The sequence below is a fragment of the Canis lupus genome, chromosome 24 (genome assembly GCF_003254725.2).
Source record: "Canis lupus dingo isolate Sandy chromosome 24, ASM325472v2, whole genome shotgun sequence".
Taxonomy (NCBI): Eukaryota; Metazoa; Chordata; class Mammalia; order Carnivora; family Canidae; genus Canis; species Canis lupus.
The window spans coordinates 1,377,393-1,401,875 of record NC_064266.1 but is presented as its reverse complement, the minus strand read 5'-3'; the positions used below and the strand labels follow the sequence as shown (position 1 = coordinate 1,401,875).

The window sequence follows — 24,483 nt, the reverse complement described above, 5'->3', positions numbered from 1 at the left end:
TCTTTAATCATATGAAACTTCCAGAATTTTCTCATTCATTCATTGATTTATTCATTCCTATGCTCAACTACATATTTATTTTTAGGGTCCCATCTATTGTTTATAGTTTTCAAACAGTTGCTAATTCAGAAAAAGCATAGGTTTTGTGCATCAAGAAAATAAAAAGTAAATAAATGATACATTATCTGACAGAGATAAGAACTATTAAATAATAGGTTAGAATAACATCACAGAGAGGGAGATAATTAGGGGACATTTTAAATTAAGAGGTCAAGATAGACCTCTTGGATGAGGAGCCTGTCTTGGAAATAGCCCAAAGAAAAGGTTTCCAGGGGAGGGAATAGTAAATGCAAAAGCTACAAAGGGGGAAAACTGCTGGCTGTCTTGAATTTCCAGACTTAATAATGATTTTTATCAGGATTTTCTTGTTTAGGCATTTGTGTTCATAAGGATTTGGAATCATAACCAATGAATGGCATTGTGTTGACATATTAATATCTTTATATATATATATATGTGGAACTGTATGTGCACATGTATATACACATGTCTTTCCCTTGATGTGAGCTACTTGGTCTGCTTGACCAGTGTACTTTTGTGGGCAAGTCAGAGCTCTTCCCTATGCTGGAGAGCATGATGGCATAATGTGGCCTGGGAGCCGGATTGCCAGGGTTCAATTCCAGCTCTGATGAGTGCTGGCTATGTGGTCATGAGCAAATTACTTATTTTCTCTGTGCCTTGATTTCCTCATCTGTAAAAGAAGGATAATGACAGTACCTCTGTCGTAGGGTTATCATGATGATTAAATGAGTGAGTACATGCAAAATGTTTAGAACAATGCCAACTATAGTAATAGTGCAGGATTTAACTCTTTTTTTTTTTTTTTTAATGCTCATCATGCTACTAGCACACTTATGCAAGGATAGGGGGATTAAAGACTTTAAAGGCAGTTTATTTTTATGCTGCTTGAATTCTTGCAACTTCACCTCTTAAGTGATCTTCTAGATTTTAGCATTCCAACAACAAAGAGTTTACTGCAACCTGGGAAACTTTTATGTCTCTTGGGAAAATCTTTTATATATTAAGTGAAAACCTATGTCTTCATTCCCAGTTATCTCTCTCTTCTTTGGATTCTATCCCTGGTGGACACACCAAACAAAGATGGTCCTACTTGGACAGGAGAGTATTTCAAGTACTTCAAGATGGCTGGCAAGGCCTTTGAACCTTGTCTTTTTCAGGTTAAATATCCTACAAGGTTTCTCAATACTTCTTAAATGTGTCTTGCATAACTTCCATTTCTTTTTTTTAATTTTTTTTATTTATTTATGATAGTCACACACACACACACACACAGAGAGAGAGAGAGAGAGAGAGAGAGAGAGAGGCAGAGACACAGGCAGAGGGAGAACCAGGCTCCATGCACCGGGAGCCCGATGTGGGATTCGATCCCGGGTCTCCAGGATCGCTAAACCGCTGTTCCACCCAGGGATCCCGTAACTTCCATTTCTTGACCAGTGTCTTTTAAATGTGCTCCCACTGATATGCATACCAATTAAAATATGGTGCCCAGACTGAGTGTAATTCTGTAAGTGTGATCTGAGCAAGGCAAACTTAATGACCTTCATTTAAGACCCAATAGTTCCGGTAAAGAAATCAAATATTGAAGTCAAATGTGTGGCTGCCATGTCTCATGATTCCTCCTTTAGGAAGAATATTTATATTTTTTCAATATATTTTTAATATATTTTCAAATATATTTTTTAAAGAATATATTTTCAATATATTTTCAAATATATTTGAAATATGTTTCAGTATATTTCTAATATATTTTTCAATATATTTTTAAAAAATATTATTTTTAAAAAATAACAAATATATTTTTTCAAATATATTTTTTCAAATATATTTTCAATATATTTATATTTATATTTTATGGTAACAAATACCATTGAGAATTCTTTGCAAACATAGTTTCTGAGTCAACTCATCACCATTTTTTTTTTCTTTTACTTAGGGTCATCACATTACAGTCTCCAACATAAAAAAATGTAAAAAAACCATGCTCATCACTCAAAACAAAAGCATTCCTGCCAACAGTCTGCAGCAGTTTATCAGTGTTTTGAATCCTAATTTTGTTAGACAATGTCATCAATTAACTTTGTGCATTATTAGATAATCTGAGAGACATATCATGAGAATTTCTATGTAGGTTAGTAATAAAACACATAAATCAATGAGGCAGGGTTCGGAGCCATGAGTCAACTGCTGGAGTCCTCTATATGGGTTGATAGTGCTCTCAGTATATATGGTATTTAGTCTGTCATCTCATTACTGATCCAAATAATTGTCATATTTTCCAAAATTTTTCATTTCCCCATATTTTCCAAAATGCATCATTAAATACCCTGTCAAATATCTAACTGTAGTCTAGCAGGCCACAGGGACCTCTTGGCCATTTATTTGTCGGGTGAAAATGCCTTCTTTAGCAATGGACAAAGAGGAATTATTGGACTCTTGCTAACAGCAGATTCCAACAGGACCAGGACTTTCCACTATACAAGATAACTTACATAAGTATCCCATGGTGTCTGTGACTATAGAGTTGTGGCTCTCTGACTCAGTGGGATCAGAATCTGCTGGAGGGCTCATTGACATACAGATTGCAAGGCCTCCACCTCAGAGTGTCTTGCTCAGCAGGTCTGGGGTAGAGCCTGAGAATATGTATTTCTAACAGGCTTCTAGGTAATTTGGATGCTGCAGGTCAGGAGTCCACACTCTGAGAACCACTGCCTTAGGTGAACTTCTTCCTTCCTTCCTTCTTTGTTTCCTTCCTTCCTTCCTTCCTTCCTTCCTTCCTTCCTTCCTTCCTTCCTTCCTTCTTCCTTCCTCTTTTCTTTCTTTCTTACATTCTTAGGATGGAAAGGAGTAAAGGTAGGAGGTAAAGTCAGCCCCAAGTTTTGCTCACACCTTTGAGAACATCAAATAGGAATATCTCTCTAACAGAGGGCTAAGTATTTATTAATATCATCTTTAAATTATATTGGAAAGAATTGTGATTTGTTATCTATTTTTTATTAGAATTGTGATTTTTTAAATGTATTATTTATTCACCCCCTGATAAATAAAGCCTATTGATTAATTTAGGTTTTAGCAAGAAAAGAGGGATCTTCTCTGATCTTTGGCCAAAAGTTTCCTTAAAATATAATGACCACTATATGGTTTAATCCAGTATTCCTTTAAAGAAACAGAAATAAGGGTTAGTGTGAAATTGCTATTTCTCAGTAAACCCATGTTAGCTTCTTGTGATCAGATTCCTTTTAAAAGGGAAGCAGAATGAGTAATCTATTCCAGAATCTTGCCTGCACCAAACATTCTAGGTGTCTGCTCCCCTAACCAGTGTTCACTCTGAAGCAAAATAAAATTTAAAAAATTCTCTTTCCTTCAAGTTGTCTATCAACTTTACATCATCATTTCTGAGCAATGAGTTTGTGTCTTTGATCATTCTTTTGCTTTTGTCCTGTCCTCAGACCCCCTATTTGTCTGGCATGCAAAGTCCTCTGCTCATTCAGGGTTACAGATCCACCTACCCTCACAAGAATCTTCTTTGTATTCTAGTCCATGTTCCAGTGGCAGGGAGCATTTCATTGCCAGGGAATCTCCCTGGGCTCTGGCTTGTTTCTCCACATTCTCAAAGAGTGTCACATTCTTCAGAGCAAGCAGCCCAAAGGGTAACATCTCTCCAACTAACTCCATGACTGACAAGCACAAACCCAAAGATGTGAAGTCCTGCTGGACCGTCTTCTGACTGAGGTCCACCTAGCAATGGCAGTCTTGGTGAAATGCATGGCACTCTCCCAGTTGGTTCTACTGGGCAAGATCCCAAAGTAAAAGGATGCTCTGTGAGAGTGGATAATGCTTCCCCAGAAGCTCTTCTCTTCCTTCCAGTGAGTTCCTCAGTTAGACCCATGCTCATCCCTGAACACACACAGATTCTGCACCTTCTCTCACGGATTGTCTTATCCCAGAAATCTGCAGGCAGGCACCTTCACTTCATCAGGGTCTTTACTCAGATGTCCCTCTCTCAGTGAGATCTTTTCCAAATGTTCTGTCTAAAATTACAACTTCCCCTCCCCTGCCAGTTCTTCCAATCCCCCCTCCCCTGCTTCATTTTTCCTCCTTAGTATGTGTCTCCATGGAAAAAGCAACTGATTTTACTGGTTTTAACTCATTTATTGTCTGTCTTCTCATAGGGATTATTGTCTACTCTTGTGTTTGAACATTTTAAAAGATATTTATTTTATTTAGAGTGAGTGAGGGTAGGGGCAGAGGAATAGGAGATAGAGAATCTCAAGCAGGCCCCACACTAAGCATGGAGCCCAATTTGGGGCTTGATCTCACAACCCTGAGATCATGACCTGAGCTGAAATCAAGAATTGGATGCTTAGCAATCTGAGCCACCCAGGCACCCTGTGTCCTGAACATTTAGAAAGTGTCTGAGGTTACTCCTCAGTGGATACTGAATGCATGAATTTCCTCTGAAAGGAAATGTGGGAATGGTAAGCATGGTAAGCTTACCAGCAGGTTTACTCTCATGCATACTGATTTTTAGCTAAGAGCTCACATGTAAATCAGGAATTGAACTTGATTAATCATAAAAGTCTCCATGCCTATATCCTCCATCAAAAGACACTGGGTACCTCCTGGAGTTACCACTACTCTAGTTTGAGGGCATTTAGTCTAGTTAGCCTCAAAAGGCCTTCTAGCTATTAAATTTCCTGGGTCTATAGGCACACAGATGAGGGCAATATAGTATGAACTGGCCCACAGAGAGGCAGAGGCCACTATTTACCCTTCCCTCACCAGCCTGTGTAAACTAAAATCATTTCTTTTTCCTACTGAATACACAAAACCTCCTTAAAATTCTCATCAGGATTCACACAACAAATGTGGTCCATCCCTACAATGTCAGACCATTAGTAAGAATGTAATTCCATTAGCCCTGCTAGTTATCAGTAATTACTATGTGACAGGCTCTTGCTAAGTGCTCTCAGATATCATCCATTTGATTGGTTGGGTAGTATAACATCCATTTTAAAGATTAAGACACTGAGACTCAGAGATGTCACATCACTTTCCCAAACATGTGCAGTTAGCAAGTTAGTTAAGTTACCCTGACCTCACAGTTCATGCTGTGTAAGCTCTGTGTCCAAACTTCAGCTCACCAATCATAGGGGATAAGTAAATTTTGAGTCATTATTACTAAAGACGTGGTTCTGCAGTGCATCTGGGCTTGCACATGGGGCTAGTTTCAGGAAGACAAGCCAGGACTGTGTGATCTAAATTGAGGCACCATGTCCTTTCAGGAGCCCATCTAGGGGCCTGTGATTGAAATGACTTGGGGTCTAAGGAAAATGTCTTCCCTTCTTCTCCATAAAGATTTGGGACCTACATTTTTCACACTGAATAAGGCCAATGGGCCCAAAGGCACATCTGTGTTTCTACACAGCCTCCTCTCCATGTACACAAATAAAATAAGGGATCACCAAGTAGACACCTGTATATACAGTCACCTTCTTTGACCAGACAGATATTTATTTGCTGTTGTATAAATGAGGGAAATTTGCACTCAGCCCTGAAAATTTGGCTACCCTGGTCCATCCCTCCTCCTCCCCAGTGATTTCTTCACTGAGAATGGCCACAGTCCGTGACACTTCACTGTACTCTGCTTAAAGCCCAGCTCACAGTCCAGGGAAGATCTGTTTTGCACCTGTACTCAGGCCTCATAAGGTACTCAGACTGTCAGGGAAATCCTGTGCCTCGGTGCTAAATCAAGTCCTACATGACAGGGAGGAAGTGCTTTTAAAGGCAGGTGTTCTAATCCTGTCACACATTGTTTTATGGGATGGCCCTTTAAAATAGACCTTGTGTAATGGGGCTTGCTTTTAAGGGGTGGGCTCATCTCACTGGACTGAGAGTGGAAAAGATGTAAAAACAAGGCAAGGACGTAAACTAGGAATGTCAAGTTCTACCCCTACTTCCATATCTTTACCTCACACACACAAACACCAATGGAGAAATGTTCGTATTCTCCCTCAACAAACTGTAAATGTTTGATTTGTGAGCTGTCATTAAAATGTTAGCAAAATATCTTACGAGCATCGCAGAACATTTCAGACCATTTCAAAACAGCATTTCAGAATTGCTAGAAAGCAAATTAATTGTCTTAACTGGCGGTATTTTAAAATGAAAATATTTAAATCAACTCCCATTTAAATGCATGACTTCTAAACCAGTAGAAGTGATGGTGTTTTTTTAAGTATCTTTGTTTTCTTTCATTTATTTGTTTTTGTTTTTTTTTTTAAGGCTGACTGCCACATGCAGTGCCCATTGGATATGTATGGAGACTTGGAAGCTTGACTACTCTACATTCTCCCACAAACGGACCTTGAGAACTTATTTGGATATTCTAGCAGGGGGGCACTGGTATACCTTTCGTCAAAGAACAGTTCACATCTATTGGGGAAGGTGATCCTCTTTGACAAAGCACACAGGCTTAGGAGGGATGCACATGGAGCAGCGAAGGAGAAAGGGGACACTCACCCAGCCAGCCAAATTGGCTGAATCAACCTGGCAATCAGTAGGTTAACAAACATCTTGGCAGATAACCCTCACATCCTAAGAGTATCAAAAAAAAAAAAAAAAACCCAAAAAACGACAACAAAAAACTATTTACTGTGTTTACAAACATCAGTCACATACCATGTCATCAGAAACCCAGGAATGATTGAGGAGCTGAGATGAGAAGAATGTACTGCTGGTTAACTCTTGAACACTTGAAGCAAAATAAGAAAAAAAAAAGCAAGACAGCACATGACATCAGGTTTTGGGTCTAAGTCCTGTCCCTTCGGGGAACATTGTCCACCACATAGCTGCATGGCGTGTGCCATATAGACACTCACATGCCATTGTTAAGTGATCCAACCTCTTGAAATGGCTCATGCTATTTCGGAGCTCTGCTTGGAAATTAAATAATTATTCCTTGGGTTTATCTGTAGCTTACCCCACATATGAAAAGATCATTTCCTTCTACTACATGGATCCCTATTTTAGAAACACATCTAATACACTTCTTCCTTACTTTCCAATCTTCTTCTTGCAAATTCTCTGCTACTGTCAATCACTTGTTTAATTCATGCATTTGCACTTTTTCTCTAACTTGTTTCATTCTGCTTTGGACAGACATCTGTTCACCACATTTCTGCCCACATCACCATCGTTACCCACTGAGCCATGCCCTTGCCCATTCAGTGCTGGATTTTTCCATGCTCTAAGGAGTCTGCTAGTGTTTGCCCACAGAAGAGCCCACAAGCAAGCTGGGTAAGATGGACATGGGAGGAACTTTGCTTATTTACCACTGGAGTAAATAAGTATGACTCACCAGGTGACACAGCAAGAATGGGTCACACTGCATCTCACTCAGGACTCTCATCTTCAGTGTCTCTGTCCTCCGAGCTGTGACAGAGGGGAGCAGGGACCACATAATGGAGCCAATGAGACCAGGGTTCCTTATCTGTGGTCAGGCACTGGATTCCAAAGAAAGGACACCTGAGCGTCTGGTAGATTTCCCTGGAGAGATATGGAGGATGCATTGAAAGGGCACAGGCTGGCATCAAAGAAATCACTGGAGAGGCTGGATTTAATGACAGTTATCTGTGCTGCCATTTGCTTTTTTTAAAAAAGATTTTATTTATTTATTCATGAGAGAAGTGGAGAGAGAGGCAGAGACACAGGCAGAGGGAGAAGCAGGGTGCCCTTGGGGAGCCCAATGCAGGGCTTGATCCCAGGACCCCGGGATCATGCCCTGAGCTGAAGGCAGATGCACAACCACCGAGCCACCCAGGTGCCCCTCAATTTCTTATTAATATTACTTTGTTGGGCAGCCCAGGTGGTTCAGCGGTTTAGCGCTTCCTACAGCCCAGGGCCTGATCCTGGAGACCCGGGATCGAGTCCCACGTCAGGCTCCCTGCACGGAGCCTGCTTCTCCCTCTGCCTGTGTCTCTGCCTCTCTCTCTCTCTCTCTCTCTCTCTCTCTCTCTCTCATGAATAAATAAATAAAATATTTTTTTAAAATATTACTTTGTAATTAAACTATAACTGAATGATTCTCTCTCCTTATAATTTGTGCTTCTTGAAAATTAAGAACTCCTATGTACTCCAAGGTCATACAGATATTCTCTTATATTATTTGCTAAGGAATGTGTTTTACATTTCCCACTTAAATCTTTAACCCATCTTTTGTTTTTAGTACGGCGCAAGGTTGTTTTAACTTCATTTTCCTATGAAGGACTAATCATCCTGCACCATTTGTTGAAAGCCCTTTCTGTCACCTCTGATCCACAGAACCAGCTCTGCCTCAAATTAAGTTGCTTATAAATGCATAGGTATGTTTCTGGGAACTCATTCATGGTGGGTGTTTTGCTTTCGTTTTTGTTCTCTGTCTATCCCTGCAGTGATACAACATTTTCCTAGTTACTATAGCTTTAAGTAGGCATTATTTTCTAATGGGGCAATTTTTCCCACATAAGACTGTATAGTTGTTTCGAGGTTTTGTTTTCTTTTTTATAGCTCTGCATGGATTTTAGATTCAGCTTTTCAAGTTCCTGTGGTAATTTCGAGTGGGATTGCATTGCACCAGTAGGTTCTCAGAGGGTATGATTGCTTCTTCCCAATCTAAATTGATCTGCTAGTGAAGATTCTAACAAAGTTTTCCTTTAAAGCAAAAGTGAATGGTGGGCCACATGATAACAGCCATGGCTCCAAGCTATGTAGAAAAATTTGTATACCTCAGATCCCCAAAACTATGAGTGATTATACAATGACTTCAAGCCTTGCTTGTATCAACCTGAAGCAAGCCTTCATCAGTGTCACAGCCTCATGTTTTGTAGAAATAGAGAAAAATACAAGAAAAAGCCAATATTCAAAAGAGAATAGTGTAAGGGATATGAGATGAAGGTAGTTTATGAAAATTAATATAGTCATCTTGTTAATAGAAAATATTTGTTTTATAAATCATGAATAGCAAATCAAGCTAATATTAAGTCATGCTAAATTCAAATTTCATTATATATTTTATGGAAATCATTTCCATAGGCTATATCACACAAAAATAATATTTTTTCAGTATACAATACCATTTTTAGAAAAATGTTTGAATAATATGTCTGGCAGATGGGAGTTATTGGAACTTTTATTGTCTGGCAGTAGAATGTATTTACTGTGTATGAAATTTAGTTTCTTCATTTGGAAAATGGGGTTAATAATATCCAACTCATGAAAGAGTGATACTAGCATAAGCTAATGATTTCAAATACTTCTTGGTGATAGGAGCTTTTGTCCAAATGACTTCCCCTGAGCTCAGTATGTACATTAGATGTGCCCCGTGTTGCATTATTCAGCTTCCTCTGCTCTCCAGCTCCACCTGCACTGGTGTCTGAATCGTCCCAGAGCTTCTTGGAACTGGTCAGTGTAGAAGAATCAGAGTACTGAGTAGAGCTCAGAGCAGCTGATGAGGCTAATTTAATGGGAACAAGGTAAAATTATTGGTCAAAAATAAAAGAATGGATCAAAAAAGTAAATAAGGCAGGGAAGAAAAGACATGAATCCACTTTGTATTCAGGAAAGATTTTTTTTTCAGACAAGAGAGAGGCTCTGAGTAACTACTGTTGAGGAAAGTGAGAAGGATGAGAACTAGGTTTTAAAGAAATATATATTTTTAAAGAAATATATATTATATATTTCTAATATATAGATAGTCTCCAACTTATAATGGTTAAGTAGTTTTTTGTTTTTGTTTTTGTTTTTGTTTTTGTTTTTGCTTTACAATAGTGCAAAAGCAAAACACATTCAGTAGAAACCACACTTCGATTTTTGAATGTGGATCATTTCCGGGGGTTCGACACTCTCATGATCCTGGGCAGTGGCCTGAGCTCCAGCTCTCCATCAGCCCTGCCATCACGAGGGTCAAAGCCAATATGTTTACAACCATTCTGTTTTTCACTTTTGGTACAGTATTCAGTCAATTATGTGAGATAATCAACATTTTATAATAAACCAACTTCTGTGTTAGATGATTTTGCCTTAAAAGCACTGTAAACTTGAAAGTGACATGCCCATGAGGCATGATCAATTATAAGAAGTGGCTACTGCTTAAAGCAGTCTTACACATCCTGGTATGCATGTTAAAATGCAGCTTCCTGGGCCTGTCCACCCAAATCAACACAGTAAGGCTCTACCTTTTCTGCAGGTTCCTTGTATCATTCTTATATGCTCCAAACTTTGAGAACCACAATGTTTGTAGAATAGGAGATATGGAAGCAGATAGAACTTGCAAAGGTCTATACTCCTTAACAAAGAGCAAGTTTGGGGACTTTTTTTATCTTGAAATAATGAGTATTGACTTACTACTAACTGTCACTTAACTCAAATGAAAAATATTGTTCTTAGTCCTCAATATCCCTGGTGAAGCAAAAGTTACTGGTAGAATTGCACATCCATTTGTGCATTTGAGGGTCTGAATCAGTCCTTGGATTTGCATATATATATATATATATATATATATATATATATACTATCATTTGTCAAATATAAAAGGATTTTGTTGTTATTCATCTTAAAATTATCAAAATATTAATAGTTATTTATAGTAATAGAACCAAAAGTTATTTGTTTCCATTACAATAACATGAGGGTTTAGGGAGGAAAAAAGGACTCATGAGGTTTTTTTATTTCATTAAGAAATTTTTGGGATGCCTGGGTGGCTCAGTGGTTGAGCATCTGCCTTCGGTCCAGTGTATGATCCTGGAGTCCGGAGATCAAGTCCCACAACGGGTTCCCTGCATGAAGCCTGCTTCTCTCTCTGCCTGTGTCTCTGCCTCTCTGTGTGTCTCTCATGAATAAATAAATGAAATTTTTAAAAACAATATTTATTTATTTATTTATTTATTTATTTATTTATTTATTTATTTATGTTTCTTTCTTTCTTTCTCTTTTCTAAGCTATTGGCCAAGACCAAAGTCCTAACATAGTCCGAAACATTGCTCTCTAGTGTCTGAACTGCTGAGGTGACTTTGTAGTTGGGCCTGCAAAGTGTTCCATGGATTTGTACAGAATTGCCTGGCCATGTGATCTTGGCAGAGAGATTACTGTATTGTTACTCCATCGCTTCGAGTCTCCTTCTGTACCACTTCGGGGGTGCAGTGAGTGGCCTGCCACAGAAATTCTGAGAACGACTTACTTCCCTATTTAAGTGGCTCCTATGACATCATCATCAGAAGTCAAGAATATGAGCAACACTCAGCAAATACAACATAATCTGGTCCATACCTTGCTCTGGACATTATTATTTTTTTTTAATTTTTTATTTATTTACTTATGATAGTCACAGAGAGAGAGAGAGAGAGAGGCAGAGACACAGGCAGAGGGAGAAGCAGGCTCCATGCACCGGGAGCCTGATATGGGATTCGATCCCGGGTCTCCAGGATCGTGCCCTGGGCCAAAGGCAGGCGCCAAACCGCTGCGCCACCCAGGGATCCCTGCTCTGGACATTATGTAGGAGATTTCTAGTACCTTTGAACTTTGGCCAAGCTTTAAATGGCATTTATAAAAGCCAGCTTAAATAGTACGGTGACATCTTATGAATAGATTCGTCCTTGATTTTTACAGTTTTCAGTGTGCGAGAAGCAAAACCAGGCGAAAGAAAAGCATCAGGCAGGAGAATTCTGCCACTTACGTTAGAAGCATGAGAATTCAGTTTGCCGACTTTTAATAATTAATAATTTAGTTACAGATTCTCTCACACCCACAACACAAATTATTACAGGTTAAAGACTCAGCGTTTCCATGAGACTTTAGTGTGGATGGGACAGGGATCTTGGAAAGACTTTCTGTTCTCCCTTGTCCCCTCCTGTAAACCCCAACGCCCCCCCCCCAACTAGTGCTTGGTCCCACGTATGAAACAGGACTTTCCAGTATTTCCAGGCTTCTTTTCTGTTTTGTATTTCTTTACCTCCAAAACAGAGGCAAAACATCTCCAAATATTTAAACACTACATTTCCACTGTGTCCCTTATATTCTTTTCCCCCTCTTTTTAATCACGCATCTAAATATTTACATTGTCTAAATTTGAAATCAGAGTAAGGGAGGAAGGAAGCATTCTCATGGAAAGGAATCCAACCCCAGCTCAAAATGTATGCAAGGAGAGGTTCTCACAAACCAATTACTCTCTTTAGGTGCAGAGAGCTGAGTTGACTTCTTGAGCAACTAGGGTTTTCTACTTAGCAAGAGAATTTCCCAGAGGGGCCCTTGCTGATAAAACTACTGGAGCCAGTGTGCCACCTAATGGTCTTTCCACACATTGCAGTTTACTAGGAAAAAGTAGGGGGGTTGAGGAAAGAAACCTTGGAAATTTTCTTTAGCAAATGCACTGTACCTGCGTCAGGTTAGAGTCTCATAGAATATTAAAATTTGCTGCTTATCCTAAATATTCATCCATTTAAAAAATAAAACCATTTTATATATGGCCTTCAAACTGTCCTTTATTAGACCATCTATCTAATTTGTCAAGAAATACTAAGCGAATCTGGTTTGCTGTTAATCTTTATTTTTCTTCTTTAGTTACTAGCAAATATTTGAAAGGTATACATCAAAGGCAAAGGGGCATCCACTTGATAGTGTTCCTAACCCTCAAAGTAAAAAAGCCCACAGAGTATCCAGAATCAGCCTTCTAAATGTGGGAACTGCACAAGGTCATTTCATCCAGCATGAACCGCACACTAAGTAAGCTCAAAGTTAATACCATCACTCTTGGGACAGATGGACATCCTGTAGGTCCTACCAAGATGATCTGAGTAGGACACCAGGTTGCTTCTGTGATTCTCCTGCCCGAAATGAAAGGCATTGGAGAAAATTGAGTGGCATTCTACAAAATAACTGGCCTCTATTCATCAAAAACATTAGGGCAAGAGAAGCAAAGATAGGCTGAAGGACTCCATCACATTAAAGGGGTCTAAAGAAACATGATGAATGGATGCAAGTGTGATTAGACCATGGGTGGACTAAAGGAAATAGCTTAGAAGGACATTGTTTGGACAGGTGACGACCTTTGAAAGTAGACTTTGAACTGCATAAAAGCATGGTATCATTGTTAAATTTTCTTACTTTATAGTAACATTGTGGATATATAGGACAATTTTTTCAGTCATAGGAAATGCACATCTTAAGAAAGCCTGTAAGAATTGAATCAATATACAGACCCAGAGCAGAAAGGTGAGCTTGCTTGTAGGTGGTGCTCTTGCACAGCTAGTCAGGGAATCCTGGGTCTGTGGCTCACTCTCCCTGCCCTGGTCTAGGGCTGTCTGACCTGGGGTTTGAATCCCTTGTGTCTTGACTTCTTTATGATAAGAGGAGACCAAATTTCTTCAACTTGTTCTATTTAACTTCGTTCCCAGGGATGCCCGAAGATCGAATTAGATCACAGTCTCAGAGTTAGTTGAGTGTGTTAAGCCCCTGCCTGCAGAAAGGGGTATAGACCCCCTCTGCTGGTGAGAGTGAGAGTAGCCGGTAGAGACAACAGGTTCTTCTTTGACTAAAGGCAGATGACTGACGGGACAGACCTGGTTATCAGTCATTTCCCTCACCTATGTCGACAATGTTCTCAGTTTCTGCGCATTTCCCTCCATACTATCTCATCAGACTTGTACAAGACTTTACAAAACACGAAGACAAAACATGAGAGACTCCTGACTCTGGGAAACGAACAAGGAGTAGTGGAAGGGGAGGTTGGCAGGGGGACGGGGGACTGGGTGACAGGCACTGAGGGGGGCACTTGATGGGATGAGCTCTGGGTGTTATACTACATGTTGGCAAATCGAACTCCAATAAAAATTAGCAAAAATTATTTATATATATAACAAAAAAAGTTAAAAATAGAAAACTGAAAAAGAATATCGATGGCATTTACAGAGCTCACATATGAATAGTGATGCCTCAGTTTTATTTTATGATTTAGCTCTGAGTAGAGTCGGGGTGAGTTCATAGGCTAGTTGTCTCGTGGGCATTCACTGCTCCTTGGTTTGATGCAACATACCTACTTAGCACAGTCATCGTGTATTGCAGAAAGGCCCTGTCTTTGAAATGTATCAGATGACGATTGCCATCTCAATTTCAGCCTGAGTGAGTTGTTTTACCTCTCCAAGCCTCAGTTTTTATGCTTAACCACACACACACATGTCCATCAATGATACATAGCGTTGGTTAGTGTATTTATTCATATAATGTACTATAACCTTCTGAAAGTATAATGCAGATGTGGAAAAGTGCCCTTTCCAAGTATACACTTGCATGTACCTTCACAAAAGGAGCACCCTCATATAGACACTACTAGGTCATGAAACTGAACGCTGCCAGCACCTGAAAGCCCTTCTCATGTATTTTTAATTCCATAAATGGTATTCCTGTGTTTGCATCCTTTTACAGCTTGCTTTTTTCTTTTATTTTTTTTTTAAGATTATATTTATTTATTTGAAAGAGAGAGAGCAGGAGGAAGGGCAAAAGGACAGACTCCCTGCTGAGTGGGGAATGAAACCTGGGGTTTGATCCCAGGACCCTGAGATCATGACCTGAGCTGAAGTCAGATGCTTAACTGGCTGAGCCACCCAGGTGCCCCTACAGCTTGCTCTTTTCAATGAGCATCACGTTTTTGAGCTTCAACTGCTTGATCGAATTTAGTGTAAAATGAGAACAATGATTTTCTATGGAACATTGTTAGCAATTTGTCATTTGATGAAATAAGCTCATGCCCAGAGGAAAGAAGGAGTGAAAGAGAGAAGAAATGGGGAAGAGGTTGGTGGTGGAGGGCATGGATATCCCAAAGCATTCCACCGCGCCCCCCCCCCCCCCGCCCCCGTGCCAGCACAGTGAGTGACCAAACTCAGGGATGACCTGACCTGTAATCATTTCCACATGAATGGTTCTGCATCTTTGTACTTTGTTCATGCGACAGGGAATGTTCTGGGATGTCCATGCATATGAGTGTTCTCCAGCAGGTCATTTCTAGTACCCAAAACCACCAAGAAGGGACATTCATTCCCTGCCTTTTCATTGTAACTCATTTGCAGATTCCAGTGGATGTTCACTAAGCATTTTATTATATTTATTTTCCTTCTTGGCTAATCTTGTTGCTTTCTCAAAGTGTAAGAGATAAAAATTCTGCCAGTGGTCCCAGTCACCCATACTGGAGGGCAGTGGGGTCATTTAACTGCAGCTGAAGTGGAGATTTGACCCCCTGACCAATTTCAAAGCAGATATAAGACCCTCTTAAAAACAAACTGCCTAGGATAGCCTGGATGGCTCAGCAGTTTAGCGCTGCCTTCAGGCCAGGGTGCAATCCTGGAGACCCAGGATCCAGTCCCACGTCTGGCTCCCTACATGGAGCCTGCGTCTCCCTTTGCCTGTGTCTCTGCCTCTCTCCCTCTCTCTGTGTGTCTCTCATGAATAAATAAATAAAATCTTTAAAAATAAAAATAAAATAAAACTGCCTAAATGCTGCCTAAAACCCCATCTAAAACAAACATTATTGGATATTTCTGATCATCCCTTGAATTTTCTCCTGTCTGAAAGCTCAGCTGTGATGATACCAGTTTCATCCATCCTTCCTTCAGTAGCTCAAGGTCCTCTGTGAGCTGGGGGTGTGGGGGCAGCCAGACCCTACAGGATATGTTTGGTCTGTTGTCCCTTCACCAAGAGCACAGACTTCTGTCTACCAGTTCCTGGCTTCCTCTTCCACTTCCTCTTCTTTTTGGAATGAGTGCTAGAAAAACCATGGGCAGCTTGGAGCCAGAACAGGTAGGGATCAAATCAGGGGCATCCTAGTAGCTGGATGACTTTGGGAAACCAAGAAGTAATTTCTTCACCTGCTCCCATCTTGTATGAGAATTCAATGAGGCAGAGAAGAGAAAGCACAGATCCTAGAACCTGACCCACGTTGGTTACTAAGATATATTATTTCCTTTTCTATCTTTAAAATTTTCACCTGCCTTCCCTTTTCTTCTCTCCCTCTTTTCTTCCTTTCTTCTTTCCCTAGTCTACAGCAGATGATTATGTCACTAAATCTAGGTGGTAGGTTGATGCATACATGTTATATATTAACCATGTATCTCTATATGTTTGGAATATTTCTTAATTAAAAGACAAAACATGAAAACAATATCCAATGGGGAAAATGCCTAAAGGCCCCTACCCAACAAATTGAGGCAGAATCTTTGGGGCTGGAACCATTTACATTTTTCAGAAGGTTAGAGATAATTCCATTATGTAGACAAAGTTGTAGATCATTGGTCAGTCCCTCTATCACAACTGCTAATTTTTGAGGAGAGTGCTTTTGTTTGGTACAGGTTGGGTTAGAGAATGGGGCCCAGGTCAGCTTGTGTAAGCTGACACAGGCAAGAGCCAGAGGAATAGTTGGAGCAGATCTTTGAAGATCCTCATGGTAGCAAAGGTAGAAGATGTCCACCCACTTCTCTGGGCCAGAGAAAAGGGGAGAATTTATCATAATGAACACAAAAACAAATATAAGTCTAGTTATATTATGTCCACCCAACCCCCACGTGCAGGTATGGGGATGAGAAGTATGGGAAACATGTGGGTGAAATTCCATTCTGGGTGTCTTGGGAATGAACAAAGGCTTGAGATCAGTCTCAGAGCCAAAGTCTCCTGTGTTCTGCCCCAGCATGGTCCTAAATTCCCAGGTCAGGCCCACAACTCCCCACATCTTAGCCTGGCCATGTGCCACATGCCAGGGCCCAAGATACACCTTGATATTTTTCTGGACTCCCAGTGTCAGAAGATATGGGAGACACTAGGAACTGACTCAGAGGTTGAGATGCAAGGCAGAATTTTATTTTTTGTACAAAGGGCTTCCAGAGAAAAACAAACAACAGTTCCATGTGTATTCAGGAAAAAATATTTATCCTATAGTAGACTTGATTTGAGCAAAATCGGGTAAGAGTGATCTGTTGCATGCAGCCCCACTAACCATCACCACAGGGGTTGTTATAGAAAAGCCGGGACCAAGTTCAGGAATGACAGGGTACAGGTGATAAGGAATGGGGGACTTCTAAGCAAAATCTTGGAGGTGAAGAATAATGCCTGTAATGAGCTGGTAGTCTCAATTCAAACCAACTAGAACATTGTTAACAAAAATATAAACCTCATTAAAATACGGGTGTTGTTCACAATGGTTTCTGGATTCTTGGATCTGGACATTTTGAGAACAAATTTATGTACCTTTGCATGGTATTGGTGAGAGTGGTGATCACATTCAAACATAGCAGATAGAAAAGCTGTGTATGGGGGCACCTGGGTGACTCAATCGGTTAACCATCTGACTCTTGATTTCAGCTCAAGTCTTAATCTCAGGGTTGAGACTGAGCACCACGTCAGGTTCCATACTGAGCTTGGAGTCTGCTTGAGATTCTCTCTCTCCTTCTCCCTCTGCTGCTTCCACCCCTTCCCCCAAAAAGGCTGCGTACGTCTGTGCATTTTCATATGCATGGTTTTGGGAGCAGGCACCACAGTTTTCCAAGGGCCCTACCCTTCTCTTCAATAGAGAAGTGATAAAACTAAGTCACCAATCCTTTGTTTCTGTTATTATCAGTCCTGAGGTAATTGTCCCCTGATACTCTTGGCTGGAAGTGAGCAGGTAACTTCAGGTGTGCTCCCACAGTTGAAGATGTCTGATCCCAGTAGCTGTCAAGTCAAGTTCCTAGAGGTCCTCGCTGTATGTGATATCTTCTCCTCCAGACAAAGCCATACCCTGCAAGTTATCCCTTTCTAAGCCAAACCTGACAATGTGGACAACTTGAGCATTTTATAACTTCCTTTCTTTTCCACTCCCAGATTGGACTTCCTGTGCTCCTATTCTCATAAGATCCTTCTCTATTTTTTTCACCTATTTCAACAACATTTAAATCTGTCAGCATCTGACAATGCCTCCTGCTAGTGTATGATATTTGGATTTTCAAATGTAGAGGGAATGTTTGACTAAAAAGTAAATAAATAGGGGATCCCTGGGTGGCTCAGCGTTTTGGCACCTGCCTTCAGCCCAGGGTGCAATCCTGGAGTCCCGGGATCGAGTCCCACGTTGGGCTCCCTGCATGGAGCCTGCTTCTCCTTCTGACCGTCTCTCTCTCTCTCTCTCTCTCTCTCTCTATCATGAATAAATAATAAATAAAATCTTTAAAAAAAATAAAAAGTAAATAAATAAATTCCCTACTGCCTCTCCAACTGGATTTGTGTAATTGTGTCAGACAAAATTGAGTGTGTATTTAAATGTATAGTGTGTATGTGTTGAGAGATTTCCACACACGCTGAACATAAGGGTTGAACTCTTTATGATATGATAAGTGAGAAATTAGCAGAACCAACTGAAGACTCAGAACCTCATACATCACTGCAAGAAACTAAAGTTGAGAAGATTTAAGCATGTGTGAGGAGATCTTCATTTGAAAGAGCATAGATGTGCCCTATCTCTGTTCACTGGGAAGGCCTTAGAGCAATGGTTTTCCCATAGTATTAGACATACCTAGCACCCAGATCTCAGATATAACCATCATTTTCTACTAAAAGGAATCCAGAATCTTCAGAGGAATGATTGGGTGAAGAAAGGTCAAAATGAGCCTGAAATATGAGCTAGAAGGTAAAGAAGTACTCAAAGAATGATGGGGGGCATGCTGTGTTAGTCTGCTCTGGACACCATAAGAAATTACCACAGACTGTGCAGCTAAAAGAATAGGATTTTATTTTCCCATGGTTCTGGACTCTGGAAAGTCCAAGATGAGGGCACCAACAGAGTTGATTTCCAGTAAGGTCTTTTTCCTTGAGTTGCAGATGACCACCTTCTTGGGTACACTCTCACATGGCTTTTTCTCTATGTTTGCATGGAGAGAAAGAGACAGCATGCTGTGGAGTCTCCCCTTCCTCTTATAAGGCCACCAGTCCTTCTAGACTAAGACTCCACTCTCATAAGTTCACTTAACTTTATTCCCTTAAAGGCCTTCTTGTGTCCAAACAGAGTCACAATGGGGCTTAGAGCTTCACTGTATAAATTTTGAGAGGACACAGTTCAGTCCATAACACATGCCAAAAGCACACAGGAATTTGTATGAGGGGGTTCCCCCTGGCCAAATATCATAACACTTGACTATCAAAATTAATACTGGCAGCTACGAAGTGTAACTTCGAATAAAATAAGAATCTACACTCTTGTGCTGGTATAATTAAATGAATGAATAATTTTTTTTAAATTGAGGAAGAAGAGAATTCTTCTTTACAATAGAAAAGCAGTTAATAAATGCATTAAGAATGATGGATTTAGACAACCATAACCAGCATTTAGCAACCATCTTAGTAACACCTAATTCAGGCAAAAATTGCCAAAGCTGGGGAGGGGGAGGAGCAAGACGGCGGAAGAGTAGGGTCCCCAAATCACCTGTCTCCACCAAATTACCTAGAAAACCTTCAAATCATCCTGAAAATCTATCAATTCGGCCTGAGATTTAAAGAGAGACCAGCTGGAATGCTACAGTGAGAAGAGTTCGCGCATCTATCAAGGTAGGAAGACGGGGAAAAAGAAATAAAGAAACAAAGGCCTCCAAGGGGGAGGGGCCCCGCGAGGAGCCGGGCTGAGGCCGGGGCGAGGGTCCCCAGGACAGGAGAGCCCCGTCCCGGAGACGCAGGAGCTGCACCGACCTTCCCGGGCGGAAAGGGGCTCCAGGGAGGTGGAGCAGGACCCAGGAGGGCGGGGATGCCCTCGGGCTCCCGGGGACAGTAACAGGCACCTGCGCCCCGGGAGAGTGCGCCGAGCTCCCTAAGGGCTGCAGCGCGCACGGAGGACCCGGAGCAGCTCGGGGGGGCTCGGGGGCGGCTCCGCGGAGGGGGCTGCGGCCCGGGAGCGCGAATCCACCAGCGCAGGCTCCGGAGCACAGGGCGCCGGGACACAGCCCAGGATCCCGCCTCCCCCGGGACAGGCAGAGGCCGGGAGGGCCCAGGACAGCAAGGAAGCTCCTGCCCCAGCTGAGCAGATCAGCGGCCCCGCCCGGAGCCTCCAGGCCCTGCAGACGGAGTTCCTGCCGGAGCTGAATCCAGGTTTCCAGAGCTGCCCGGCCACTGGGGCTGTTCCTCCTGCGGCCTCACGGGGCAAACAACCCCCACTGAGCCCTGCACCAGGCAGGGGCACAGCAGCTCCCCCAACTGCTAACACCTGAGAATCAGCACAACAGGCCCCTCCCCCAGAACACCAGCTAGACTGACAACTTCCAGGAGAAGCCAAGGGACTTAAAGTACACAGAATCAGAAGATACTCCCCCGTGGTTCTTTGTTTTGTTTTGTTTTGTTTTGTTTTGTTTTGTTTTGCTTTTTGATTTGTTTCCTTCCCCCACCCCCTTTTTTTCTCCTTTCTTTTTCTTTCTCTTTTTCTTCTTTTTTTTTCTTTCGTTTTTTTTCTTCCCTTTTTTTTCTCTTTCTCTTTTCTTTCCTTCTTTCTCTCCTCTCTTTTTCTCTTTTTCCCAATACAACTTGCTTTTGGCTACTCTGCACTGAGCAAAATGACTAGAAGGAAAACCTCACCTCAAAAGAAAGAATCAGAAACAGTCCTCTCTCCCACAGAGTTACAAAATCTGGATTACAATTCAATGTCAGAAAGCCAATTCAGAAGCACTATTATACAGCTACTGGTGGCTCTAGAAAAAAGTATAAAGGACTCAAGAGACTTCATGACTGCAGAATTTAGAGCTAATCAGGCAGAAATTAAAAATCAATTGAATGAGATGCAATCCAAACTAGAAGTCCTAACGACGAGGGTTAACGAGGTGGAAGAACGAGGGAGTGACATAGAAGACAAGTAGATGGCAAAGAGGGAAACTGAGGAAAAAAGAGACAAACAATCAAAAATTGCCAAAGCTGATAAAAGTAGTGAGTAAAAATTTGAGGAGCAGAATATTCACATGATCTCAAAGTATCTCCCCCAAAAATATATACCTTACAAAGGGAAAAATAGTACTTGGCAGGGGAGACACCATGGTAAGCCAGTGATCAGAGCTAACTGATATTGAAACAAATGGCATCATGCGCCTCCTGACATGACGCACCAAGAACAAGACGTCATTTCTGGGATACACCTGTTAAAATATGCATAACTAATTTCCTCATGAGGAAATATCAGACAAACCCAAACTGAGCAACATTTTACAAAACAAGTTGCCTGGAATTCAAAAATGACAAGATCATGAAAGACAAAGATAAGACTGAAAAAACATTCCAGATTTTAAAAGATTCAAGAGACATGACAACTGCATGCAATGTATGATCTTGCATTGGATTCTGGAGTGGTGAATAAATAGACACACATGTTCATGTACACACGCACACACACAGAGGTCTTAAAGGATTTAGAACAGCTGATGAAATTTGAATGTGGACTGTGGGGTAGATAGCAGTGTTGTATAAATATTTGATACCTTAATTTTAATCATTATATTATGATTATGTAAGAGAATGCCCTTGTTCTTGGAAAATATATCTTATAGTATTTAGAGATAAAAGGAAATGATGTCTGTAACCTACTCTCAAGTGAATTAGAAAAATGTATGCATATTTAAATAGATATATGGGTAGATAGATATATAGATGATGGATGGATGGATGGATGGATGGATGGATAGATTGATAGATAATGTAAATGGAACCAAATATGAACTACTAGTGAACTTGACTAAAGGGTATATGAGAATTCTTTGCATTATTCTTGAAACATTTGTAAATTTGAAATTACATCAATTTATTTTATAAGAAACTTGAGTCCCAAGAGTGACTTAGAATCACAGAGCTGAATAGTGGCAAAATGGGGACTGGAACTCAGATGACATGCCTTTGGGTTTCCCAGCTTCATTCCTCACTTGGATGAAACAGGTGTATAGAAATCTGCTATCTGGTTCCATGTCTACCCCACTTCAACCACCCAGTAACTCCTAGGCAGTCTGAAACACTCTAACCTTTCCATTTGGGGAATCAAAACACTAAACAAAAGTAGTCATTTTACTGCAAACCTACTTGCTTCATGGGAATCACACTGACCTAAGGGCTCAACCACCAATATGATACAGCCTCAACCACCAATTCTTCCTGAAATTTGCCTTCCACCAAAGCACACTTCATAGCAATTTGTCTATACCATAACTTCATGAATAGCGTCACTCTGATCTGATTTCAGATTGAAATAAATTTTCAGAGAAGTAAAATTGTTACGTTCATGTTAATGAAGAATCTCATCAGGAGACTTGGGGGTTTCCTCCAACACAGATGTATAGTTCAACAAACCATTCCATGCCCAGTGTGTAACAAATATCATCTTCCTAAAGTGAAACAAAGCCAGGAAGTTAAGATAGCCAAACACTAGTGGTTGTTGTCATAATACGTGAGAGGGATTTTGGTAAGGCTTTTGTCAAAAATTTTGGTTATCAACGTCAACCATTCCACCATTATTGCTTTATACTTTTAGTTGTGTGGGTCTTAAGTATCTCCTTTAAACTACAATCCCCAGACATTCCCCTTACAAATCTAATTAGCCAGGACGTATCTCAGTTAATAACCTCATAATGAGTTAGTATCAAACCAGTAGGGTTGGAGTAATAGCTAGTTGAAAATAAGTATGAAAGGGACGCCTGTGTGGCTCAGCAGTTGAGGGTCTGCCTTTGGCTCAGGGTGTGATCCCAGATTCCCGGCTTTGAGTCCCACATTGGGCTTCTTGCATGGAGCCTGCTTCTCCCTCTGCCTGTTTCTCTGTCTCTGTCTCTGTCTCTCTCTCTCTCTCTCTGTCTCTCATGAATAAATAAATAAAATATTTTTAAAAAGAAAATAAGTATGAAAGATGGAGATATGACAGAGAAACTGGTCTCCGATTGAGGGGGTGGGAAGGCTTGATAAACCAATTCCCTGGATTTTCATGATTTCATTTATGCCAGGTTTGGGATGGGCTGAAACAAATACATGTGTTTTCAGGTGTATGTATTTGTCAGAATTCAACAAGTGATCCACTTAGGATTTGTTTTTTTTATTCTATGTAAATTTTACCTCAAAGAAGAAGGAGGAGGAAGAAGAGGAAGAGAAAGGAGAGGAGGAAAAATGTGAGGAAGAGAGGAAAGAGAATTGTGAACAGATAGACTCCATATGCATGACATACATGCTGAAGTGTTTAAGGGTGTTTGCAAATTAGTTTGAATGCACACAAAAAACATGATGGATTGGTGGAGGAACAGATATGTGATACAGCAAACAAGTCTATCAAAATGTTAATTATAGAATATATGTGGTAGGTAGATCTGTATAATATTATAACTAATATTTTTATGACTGAATATTTACTGTAATTTTAAATCATCTTTGAAATTTCCATATTGAGGAAAATAGGTGTTCTACAAAGGTATAATACCAAAAGTTTATAGTTTGGGAATATTCCAGCCTCAAGCAATATGTATCATTTGTCCAGAAGCAATCCATCCACACGGGTCTCTTTCCCTAATATCAAATCTTTCTTTCTCTGTTTAGATGTATAATGAAATTCTAAAGCCAACCCTATATATTTTATGGTATTTTGACCCTAATTGGAACCAGGTGAAGTCATGTATCTTTATCCAATAAACTTCATTTCTAGTATAAATAACACCCCATTAAAATGTCTGTGTCAATGACAAGATTTCCTGTCTGCTTTGTTCCAGCTGGATCCCTCATGCCTAGAACAAAATCTGGAACCCAATAGATGCTGAGAAATACTTCTTGGGAAGATGAATTGAAACTTAAAAAATAAATGAAAGCATTAAAAATGTGATTCTTAATAGAACCCACATGACATTTGTTAAACCAAAGTAACAATTATAAGTTTGTCTGGTTGAGGCATCAAGACGAATTATGATTTGAACTTAACACAGTCTCTAAAAGTTTCTTATATAATCATGTTAGTAGGTATGCTATTCTGCACAAGGCAACTCCTGTGGTTCACTGTCATGAGACAGGTCTGGACTTAAGCTCTTATCCAGTTACTCGCTGTATGATCTTGGGTGAGCTAATTAACCCCTGTGCAGCAATTTCCTCACCTGCATAATGGAAGCAATGAGAACTACCATAAAGGGCTGTTAAAAGATCCATGAGTTATTTCTGAGAACTTGGAAGAACCAGACAGAGAAGGCGTTCAAAACCAATAGCTCTTCTTATATAATGAACATATATCAGAATTCAGACTGATGGAGGTGACTACATGGTTCCAAAGATGAGCCTGGGTGAATCATTCAGAAAGACACTTATAATTAGAGGGCCTGCACTGTGTGTTTAGCCAACCCTGGTAACAGAATTGCAAGAACTCCAGGCAATGGCCATATG

General features: G+C 40.5%; 1 long non-coding RNA gene across 2 annotated transcripts in view; it reads left to right on the top strand.

The window, feature by feature from the left end:
• Nucleotides 1-23,935, top strand: part of LOC112673487 (uncharacterized) — a 33,162-nt gene extending 9,227 nt beyond the window's left edge. The window contains exons 2-4 of one of the 2 annotated variants that reach the window (XR_004808868.2): nucleotides 6,364-6,637; nucleotides 8,306-8,441; nucleotides 10,795-10,936. This is a non-coding gene — a long non-coding RNA (uncharacterized LOC112673487). Of the gene's footprint in view, nucleotides 1-6,363; nucleotides 6,638-8,305; nucleotides 8,442-10,794; nucleotides 10,937-23,825 lie in introns of those variants that run through there. The other variant, XR_004808867.2, reaches the window with a different exon arrangement.
• Nucleotides 23,936-24,483: the final 548 nt, after the last annotated feature.